The following is a 9,797-nucleotide window of genomic DNA, read 5'->3' on the forward strand; positions in this document are numbered from 1 at the left end:
CATGCATTATTAGCATTTTTGATGTTTTCTGAGAAGAGCTAAAGTGACTTGGGTGCATCTTTATGGTAAAAGTGGACCATGCTTTTTGATGATTTCCAACTCTGGCAAATTGATGACTCCATAAATAACTGTATTTCTCTTGGTTTTAATCTTCCAGTCTCTAAAGTGGAAGAGAGAAGATGCTAATTTTTTCTTCTTTATTACATCCCATTGACTTTCACAAAAAGACTACTTCCTGTTCTTCCAGCTATATAAGCTGATTTTCTTTCATTTAAAAAAATTTTGTTTTCATTTTACATACCAACCCCAATTCCCTTCCCCCTCCTCTTTTTCTCACCCCCTACCTTCCCCCATCCCACACCCACATCCACTCCTCAGAGAAGGTAAGGCCTTTCTTAGGGAGTCTCCAAAGTCTGGCATATCAATTGAAGGAGGATCAAGTCCCTACCCCCTATATTAAGGCTGAGCAATGTATTTTACCATAGGAAATGGCCTCCAAAAAGCAGTTCATGCCCCTGCGATGGGTCTTGGTGCTACTGCCAGGTATCCCCAACACCCATATTCAGAGGGTATTGTTTGGTCAGAATTTTATGTTTTCCAATAAGCTTGCTGATGATTTCAAAGGCAAAATTTTTTTCTACTGAAACAACACATTTCTTGATTTTAACATAGGATAATTATATGTATTTATGGGATACACTGTGATAGTTTGATAAATGCTTGGGTAGTATCAATTCATGGTGATTAGCATTTCAATTTCTTTGAATATTTCTTAATAATTTAGTCTTCAGGTGATATTTTTGATGTTTCATATTCCAGTTTGTACTAATATATTCTATTACTAATAACCAAATGTGGTATTCAGACAAGTACCAGAGACAGTAAGATAAACTTGATCTATAGAATATCTAAATTAATAAACATGATTAACCCTACAGGAAACCATCACAGTCCCAACATACACAGTGCTCTATACTGAAAATAGTGTTGTAATGTTAAAGTAAGTGTATTAACATTTATACAGCCACAAAAAGTAATTTTGTCCTTTATTATGGAACTGGTTTTTGGAAAGCTGGACACACTGCTTCAAAACCACTCTTCAGAAAGGCATGTAAACATGTCTTCTCGATCTGCCTTGGAACCCACTCACTTTATGTTAACAGCTTCAAGGCTGGCAAAAGTTTGTTCATGGTGAGATTTGATTGTGCCAAAAATGTGACCAATTTTTCTAGGAATCTTTGCAATGAGTCTTGTATAACCAAAAGGAAAGACATCCTCCAAGGTTGTTTGTAGAGTGGCAATGTCAATGTAACACATGTGTTCATCTCAATTGAAAGTTACTGATTGCTATGAATAAGCTTTCTCAAGGGAATTGCTGCAAAGGATATAGTTAATATTGTGGTGTAATTTCCAGCTTTTCCTTTTATAAATTCCCTGCTATACCATTCAACATTATTTATACAGGTACTTTTTTGGATCCATAGAAATCACATGAATATCTGTCATAAAATAATTGTCATGATGTGTTTATAAATTTACTCTTTCCAAGTTTCACATATTTCAAGTATATATCAACACATTTATATAATTTAGAATTGCACACAATTCCCTACAAGGTGGGACATGATTTAAGATGACATTTTTCTTTGTATTCTGTCCAATTTGTGTGATATTTTATTTAATAGCATTTTTAAAAGAAATATATTATTTGATAAAATTATTACTTAACTGAATTCAATCAAAATGTCATATTTTTATATGCTTAAAAGGTTTCTTATCTTTTATTATTAAGTGATAAAAGATTATAATTTGACAAAATGGATACTAAAATTATTTTAATTAATTTTATTTAAACATTCCCATAAAATATATTTAGATCACATTCTTTCTACGAACCCCCAACTCCTCCAGATCATCCTTACCTCTTTACCCACCCACTCAACCTCATATTCTCTCTCAAGAAAAAAAAATCACACACATACAAAACCAAAAAAATCCTAAAACAAAAAAAAATACAAAACACACACATAAAAACATGGTGTCTGTTTCTTGTTAACCAACTACTACTGAGCATGGAGCTTGCTAAGGCATGTAGGTAATATACCTAACAATGTTACACTGGAGAAAAAACAATTTTCTTTTTTCTATTAGGTATCAATTACAAATAACTTCTTGGATACAGGTGGAATTTTATGTTCCTTTCCCCTTCTCCTTGCTAGAATTCTGTCTGCTTTGAACCTGAGCAGGTCATGTATTTGTTGTCATAGTCTCTGTAAACTTGTATATGCATGGCTCTATTGTGTCTTGGTGATGCTGTTTCCTTGGGGTCATCAACATCTCCAGCTTTGTGAATGTTTCTGCCTTCTCTTCTGCATAGATCTCTGAAACTTCAGGGGAGGGGTTTACAATTTATCTGCAAGATATACAGGTGTGATAGTGCTATAAATGTTAAGGAAGTAACCAACCATCTTTCGACTGGATTTAAGGCCAGTCCATGGTATAGTATCCATACTAGACAATGATAAAAGGGCCTAGAACCTTAGACTACATAGCTCTAGGACAAAATCTATTACTATCATTTTTCTAAAGGAGTGGGGCAATAGAGTGAATTCTAATAACATTCTACTATAGCCATATATCAACACTCTTCATCAACAACTTCTTCAACAACAAACTTCATCAAAGAAGTTTCTTCTTTCAGTAGATGGATATTAACATGAGACCTAAAACTGGACCGTGATAGACTTTATAACAGACAGTGATAGACACTGTAGTACTCAGCCTTAAATGTGATGTCTTCCTAAGAAGAATAATTTCAAAAAATATTTCAATAAAATTTAACATAAAATCCAAAGCAAAAAATAAAAATGACCCCCCAAATCAAATTAAATTAAATTTTAATATATATATATATATATATATACATATATATAAATCATAAATATCACTTACATTTACATGAATATATATAAATGCTTACGTATTAAACGCTAATCCATTTTGGTTGCTTGCAGATGTGTATCACTATTTATAGAGTTTCACTTTATGTTTACTTTGACAACACAGGATTGCTTGAGCCTCAATTATTTCTACATATTTTCATACATTTTTTACATAACTGCCAATTCTTTTTTAACTTTCATTTATTCTTATTGTTATTATTTTTCTTATTTTACAGATGAGGCAGCCCTGAATAACTGCTTTAGTACAGGCAAACCAACTGAGGATGTAACTTCATGACTGATGCCAATACTTCTTTTTTAAAGATTTATTTTCTCTGCAATGTGTGTGTGCATGTGTATGAGTGTGCTTGTGTGAACTTGTGCTCGAAAAGTCCAGAAGAGAGCAGAGGATGTCCTATAGCTGGAGTTGTAGGAAACTCTAAATTGCCTAACATGAGTGGTGAGAACTGAAGCTGGATTAGGTCATCTGCAACGACATGCCCTCTTAAGTGCTTGACCATCTTGTTAGTCCTTAACATTGGTAGTGCTATTGAATCATGGTCCTTAGCTCTCTGGGGAACTGTGGGAGGAAGTTATCTGCATAATTTATGTCTTAGGTAAATATTCAAAGGATAAATTCAGTAAAATTACACAAACTTGAAATGAACTTTGAAGTTTAATTATACTTAGAATATTTTAAAACTATTTAATTTCAGGTGAAAAATTAAATGCATTCTCTACAATTTTATAAAATGGGGGTTCCAGAGCTGGAGAGAAGGCTCAGGAATTAAGAGCACTGGCACCCTTCCAGAGAACCTGACTTCAATTACCAGTACCCACATCGTGACTCATAACCATCTGTAATGGTATCAGACTGCCTCCTCTGGTTTGCATGAAGAGAAAACATAAAATAAATAAATCTTTGAAAAAAAAACAAAGTTACTTAAGTTCATTGTAATATAACTTTCCCAATTGATATGTAAAATTAAAATTTGCATTTATCATTTATTGGATATTTAGAATACACTTAAGTATTTATTACTTTTAAGAAATGTATGCTCAGGACCTTCAGATTATGAGATTGACACGCTGCCTACTGCGCTAAGGGGTCAAGACCAGGCTGGAGAAACCTACAGAAACAGCTGACCTGAACAAGGGAAATCTCATGACCCCCCAGGTTGATAGCTGGGAAACCAGCATAGGACTGACCCAGACCACCTGAACCTGGGTCTCAGTTAGGAGGCCTGGGTAGTCTATGGGACCTCTGGCAGTGGAACCAGGATGTATTCCTAGTGCACGAACAGACTTCTGAAGCCCATTCCCCATGGAGGGATACTCCCTTAACCTAGAGACATGGGGGAAAGCCTCGGTCTTACTCCAAATAACTTGACAGATTTTGATGATCCCTCATGGAAGGTCTCACCCTCCCTGGAGAGTGGGTGCGGGATGTGATAGAAGGTTCGGTGGGGGGTGTGGGAGGATGGGAAGGAGAGGGAGCTGGGATCAATATGTAAAATAAGAAAAAATATTAAATAATATTAAAAGAGAAATGTATGCTTAAGATATTAAACTGGTACAATCTGGATGATACAAGTAAAAGTATCATTAATATTATAAGAGATGCCTGACATATTTTAAGAAAAATGTTAAGTGTTTATTTCAACTGTGGGTATTGAATGGAAAGTACCTCTCTAATCATGACTCAGTAGGAAACATCCAAGTTTAGTAATGTCTTGGTATGTTTATTATTTCACACTTTCTGTTCTTGAGGAATGTAACTATCACTTATCCAGACCCTCTTCTAAATTTGTCATAGACTACAACTCTTGTTACAAAGGCCCAGATAGTAATCTACACTATATGTAATTGCTGCTTAAGGGCCGATATTGTACTCTTTATCTGTTTATTTCCTCCCTCACTCAAAATAGAACATTTAAATATTTCATAAAATATGTAATAGAATCCCAAAGATAAAATATATTTAGATTAAATGGAAGTCCAACAAATGGCCTAAAACAGACAACATCATCCATTGTGACAGAGGTGTCTTCCTATGATATCCCCTAGGCCTAGCATTAGCACTTGCGAAAAGCAGTAAGATGACAATTACTTTTTGCCTTGTGGATTAATATTGATAATAGAGTCGTTAAAGTAATTTGGTCTTAGAAACTCCTTGCTAGTCCTGAAAGCAACCAAAGGCAATAGTGAATTAATTTTATTCTCAGTAGATGATAAATTCAGTAGTTCTTCTTTCTTAGACCCCAAAGGTTTTTTTCTTAACGCTTATAGCTTTGGTTTTAAATGTTTTATGTATTTGTTTAATTTAAAGATTGCCTAACTTCTATTGTGACACTGGCACACTTCTATGGGCCAAAAGAATATAGCTCATCATTTGGTATAAAATATATGATCAAACATTCCTTTTTATATGTCTATGCAAATGCACAAAACCAGCACAATCTATAGTGCTGGTAACTAGGCATATTCTTTACAGTCTGCGTGACCCCAGAAGGAATTTCCATGACCAAAGTAAAGGAGCCCTAAGGCAGATTATAAGGGGCAGGCAGGAACAAAGAGGGACATTTCCATCCAATCCCACTGTGTGTTTGTGTCAAAAACTTGATGTCTTAACAGAGGAGACTGCACATCTCTCCACTATGAGATAGCTACTTTCTGAACAGGACAGAACAATAACACAGTAGTATCTCCTTCACGATGACATTTAAAAATACCTATTTGGAGGCTGTTTTGAGGAACATCACTGAGCTAAACAGAGGAAGGCTTGGTCACTGCAGAACTTGCTTCTGTGCTAGTCATTTAGTTCCTAAACCAGTGTATTTATTTATCAGAGAAACCTAGAGGGAGAAGCAAATTTACAAGCAATGCTCTTTGAAATTGTGCCGGCAGCAGAGAGACCACTGAATGCTCTTAAATAATCAGGGATTATTAGAAATCTGTTTGGTGAGAAGATGAGGCAGTGGATGAAGGAAGTTCCTCCCATGTCCTGTGGCACCCAGGAGAGATGGCATCACAAATGTTCAATTGCCTGGGTTTAGTACCTAAGTAAATTATGTGGACTTTAGCATCCTCATAAGCTTTTAAAGACTTAAATATGTGATACCATTTAAAGTACTTAGAGTGATATCTAGAGCATAACATTTATTAAATAACTAACATCGATGCCCAATGATTAATAACTGGATGCTATACATTTATGAGGGCAAAGAATCAGACTCCTCACTTAATAACTTTAAGTCAATATGAGTGGCGCTTAAAGAGTCAATGAAAACAACCATAGGGCTCCTCCTGAATGGTGGCAAAGTAACTCAAGTAGCTGTCTTAGATGAGTGTGATGCACACACTTTCTACTCTCATATATGCCTGTAAATGCAACACTCTTACCCAGAGCCGTACCAAAAAGGCTGCTTCATAGCTCAGCTGAAAAAAAATAATGAACTGGAGTGGAAATGAAAATAAGCTGTGCTGCATGCAGCAAACAGAAGTGCTTTAGGAAGCTGATGGTGTCCTCATTATTAAATGGAGGCACGTGAACACTGAAGGAGGAGATGGAACATTAAATAAGACAAAATCATCTCAGATGAAAGGCATGCTGAATGAATAGCAGACAGACGTAAAAGAGAGCAGGATGAAACGAGGAACCATTGTAAGGAAGCAGAAATAAAATATTTGAATTCGTATCAGCTTTCCTAACAAAAAGAACAAAATTGACACTACATAAAATTAAGTCAATGATTAAGGAAATCTTGAAAAACTTACCCAGAATACAGAGCGGAAAGACAAAGAGATGAAAAGATGAGAGAGAATATTAGAAATGAGAACTAGAAAGGAATGAAATTGCACTCATTGCCAATTAGTATTTTTTGAGGAAGGGATTGGACCTATCAGGACAATAGCAAAAATCATCTACTTAAATTGGCCGTAGAAACAAAAGCAGGAGGCAAATGTCTTTTTTTTTTTTTTTTTTTTTTTCTATCTGAAGAAAGATATGAGCTTAAAGGCTGAAGGGTCCTATTCTGCAACAAACATCTGAATTAGTTTTAAAAGTTTTAAAGCTATTAGTTTCCTAGTCCAAATGAAAGGGCTGAATGAACTTCATAAGGCGGGGTGGGGGAAAATTTTACTATCCCATCTTAGTCATGTGCATAGGAAACTGCATTTGAAGATCTTGAATAAATTGTGCTGCAACCTTATTTTCCTAATTTATTTCACCATCAAGTTCCTTTCTTTAAATAATTCAAACTAAAAGATTACAGATATTATTTTTCATAGTACAGAGTTTGCTAAACAAAAAGACAAAATTCTGGGAGCTTTTTGAGAAATATTGCTTAAATACATTTATAAATATTATAGTTAATCACTCAATCTGTCAATACCTCTATCAATATGTGAGGGCTTTTATAACAAAATGCAGCAGATGAGTGAGTAGCTTGAAACAAATTTATTTTCTGGTATACTGGAGGCTGGAAGTGTAATACCATATTGTTGTCAGTCTATGGCTTCTCCAGGTGTTGCCCATAATTTTCAGGTGACCATTTTCTCTGCTTCTGTCTTGTCTCCCTATACATGTATATGTCCTAAGTTTTTCACATTAGGCCACTAATACTTTAACATAAGACTATTTCAATCATCAAAATTTAATTAGCTACTACTTTAAAAACCATAGCAAAACTACAATCAGATTCTGAAGTACAGAAAGTTGATAATTTAATATACAAATGTTATGTAATTTAGTCCATAATAATTCAAAAAGAAAACCATTTTATCAGATTTCTAGATCATATCATAGGTCAAAAGAATGACACCATTCATTTTTGTTTTTGTGGAGTAAAACAGATCTTGTAATACAATCATTATATAGAAAACCATGCTATAGTAAATACATAAAAAGAAATTTTAAAGAATTCTTAAATGTTTAATTGCTCCGAATGTTAAATTATATTGATCAAGATATAGAATTCAATAGTATATGAAAGAAATTGATAATGAAGAATTGTGGAAAATATGTGGGTACAGGCATATTAAAATTAGGACTAAAGAAAATAGAGACTGTTCACACAATAAAAGTAATTATAACATGCAATGACATTTACAAAGCTAGAAAGTATATGCATAACAGTTTCTTTTACTCAGCTTTTGAATTATACTATATTATTCATGGAATAATATTCTCAGTGTTGATTTGGTTGTAAAGGTTTTTCTTTCTTTTTTTTTAAAACAAAGTTGGTTGAATTTACAAATATTTGGAAATAAGAACTGACTGTATATATAAGCTTATAAACCATCATATATAATATTTCTCTCTTCTCTACTTAGCCATTATTCACATTGGTACATATTTTAATTCTAAATAAGCCAGTAGAATATTAAAAAGTACATATATGAAAGAAATTATGGCCATCATATATAACGTGCTAGTTTTTATTCTAGTTATGCCTATTGACATGGTTTAATTCATAGTATTTATAAATAAATATTTGCATTTATTATTTTTTTTAAAGTTAAGCATTTGGCAAAATAAGACCAGCATATAGGTTATGTTACAAGAAAAACAAAGAAAGCATAGACACTTAAGCAAGTAGTTTCTAATTTTTGATATCAGCATTTTTCATACTAGTAAAAATCACTGAAGAATTAACAGGACTTTGAAATGTATGGTTTACTATATAGGATGACAAGTGTAATTAAAAATCAAAACTAGAAACATAAGAAGTCACAAGTACAAATTCCATCAAGCCTTCGGAATATGGCATCATCACTTGGCATATAGCTTCTGAAAAATGCTACAGTACATTCATGAAGCCACAAGTGTGAAACAAGACAGATAGATGTGTTAGTACTACCATGAAAATAGCTTTGGAATTGTGGACCCACTGTGAGAGATTTGGTGATTCCAAGATCATTTAAGACATTCTGTTCATCTGTTTGCTTTCTTGTCTGTTTAGCATATGTGGAGGTCAGAGGAGAGCTTTTGGGGTTCTCTCCTTCCATCATATGGGTTCTGGGACTCAAACTCAAGTCATCAGGCTTGGTAGCAAATGCCCTTTGAAAAACAGAACTAGAGATGCTAATAAACACGTAGAAGTTGAATAAAGAAAAAAAAATTGAACAACAAACCCCAGTAGATGTAGTCAAATATATTATTTTTAAAAACAATTCAGAATTAAAATGAGGACAAAATCATTTGCTGATTGCTTGTTTGTCCTCCTTTCCACTTGAAGTGTGGCCTTCACTAGTGTATCATTGCACTTCTTGTACCTAAAGGACACACCTGCAAAGCAGCATGTGTCCTGACTGTCCTGACTGCAGCTGACAGAGCCCAAAATAGATTTTTCAGCATGGCCACTTCTTACTCAGCTTCCTCTAGACAATCTTGTGTTAGTGCTTCCCTTGTGTCATCTTTGTGTCATTAGCTGGCTGGCTGATTTGGTTGTGTGAGTTTAGGTGGATTTCTCCTGGTGTCATTAAGCACTACTGTATCTCTATGTGTCTCATCTCCATGTTTTAAACTTACATACTTACTATCTTGAAGGCATTTTACTCATTTTCCTGAGTTCATTCTACCTTCTTGATGTGTTTTTTTCCCTTTATTTAATCTTGACCATCTAGATGTTTCATGTAAATGCATGTAATAAAGTGGTTATAGGACAACCCTGATTAAATATAACATATGCCTTTTAAGCTGATCCTACTCAAAAACCATTAGAAATGTGTTGATTATGTTTACAGTTACAGTGACGTAACTCCTGACATAAACAATATAAAGGAGGAAAGAGTTGCTATAACACATTTTTCTGAGACTTTGGACATGGTTGTTTGGCCTCAAGCAATTGGGAA

This window comes from Phodopus roborovskii, unplaced genomic scaffold (assembly GCF_943737965.1).
Source record: "Phodopus roborovskii unplaced genomic scaffold, PHOROB, whole genome shotgun sequence".
Taxonomy (NCBI): Eukaryota; Metazoa; Chordata; class Mammalia; order Rodentia; family Cricetidae; genus Phodopus; species Phodopus roborovskii.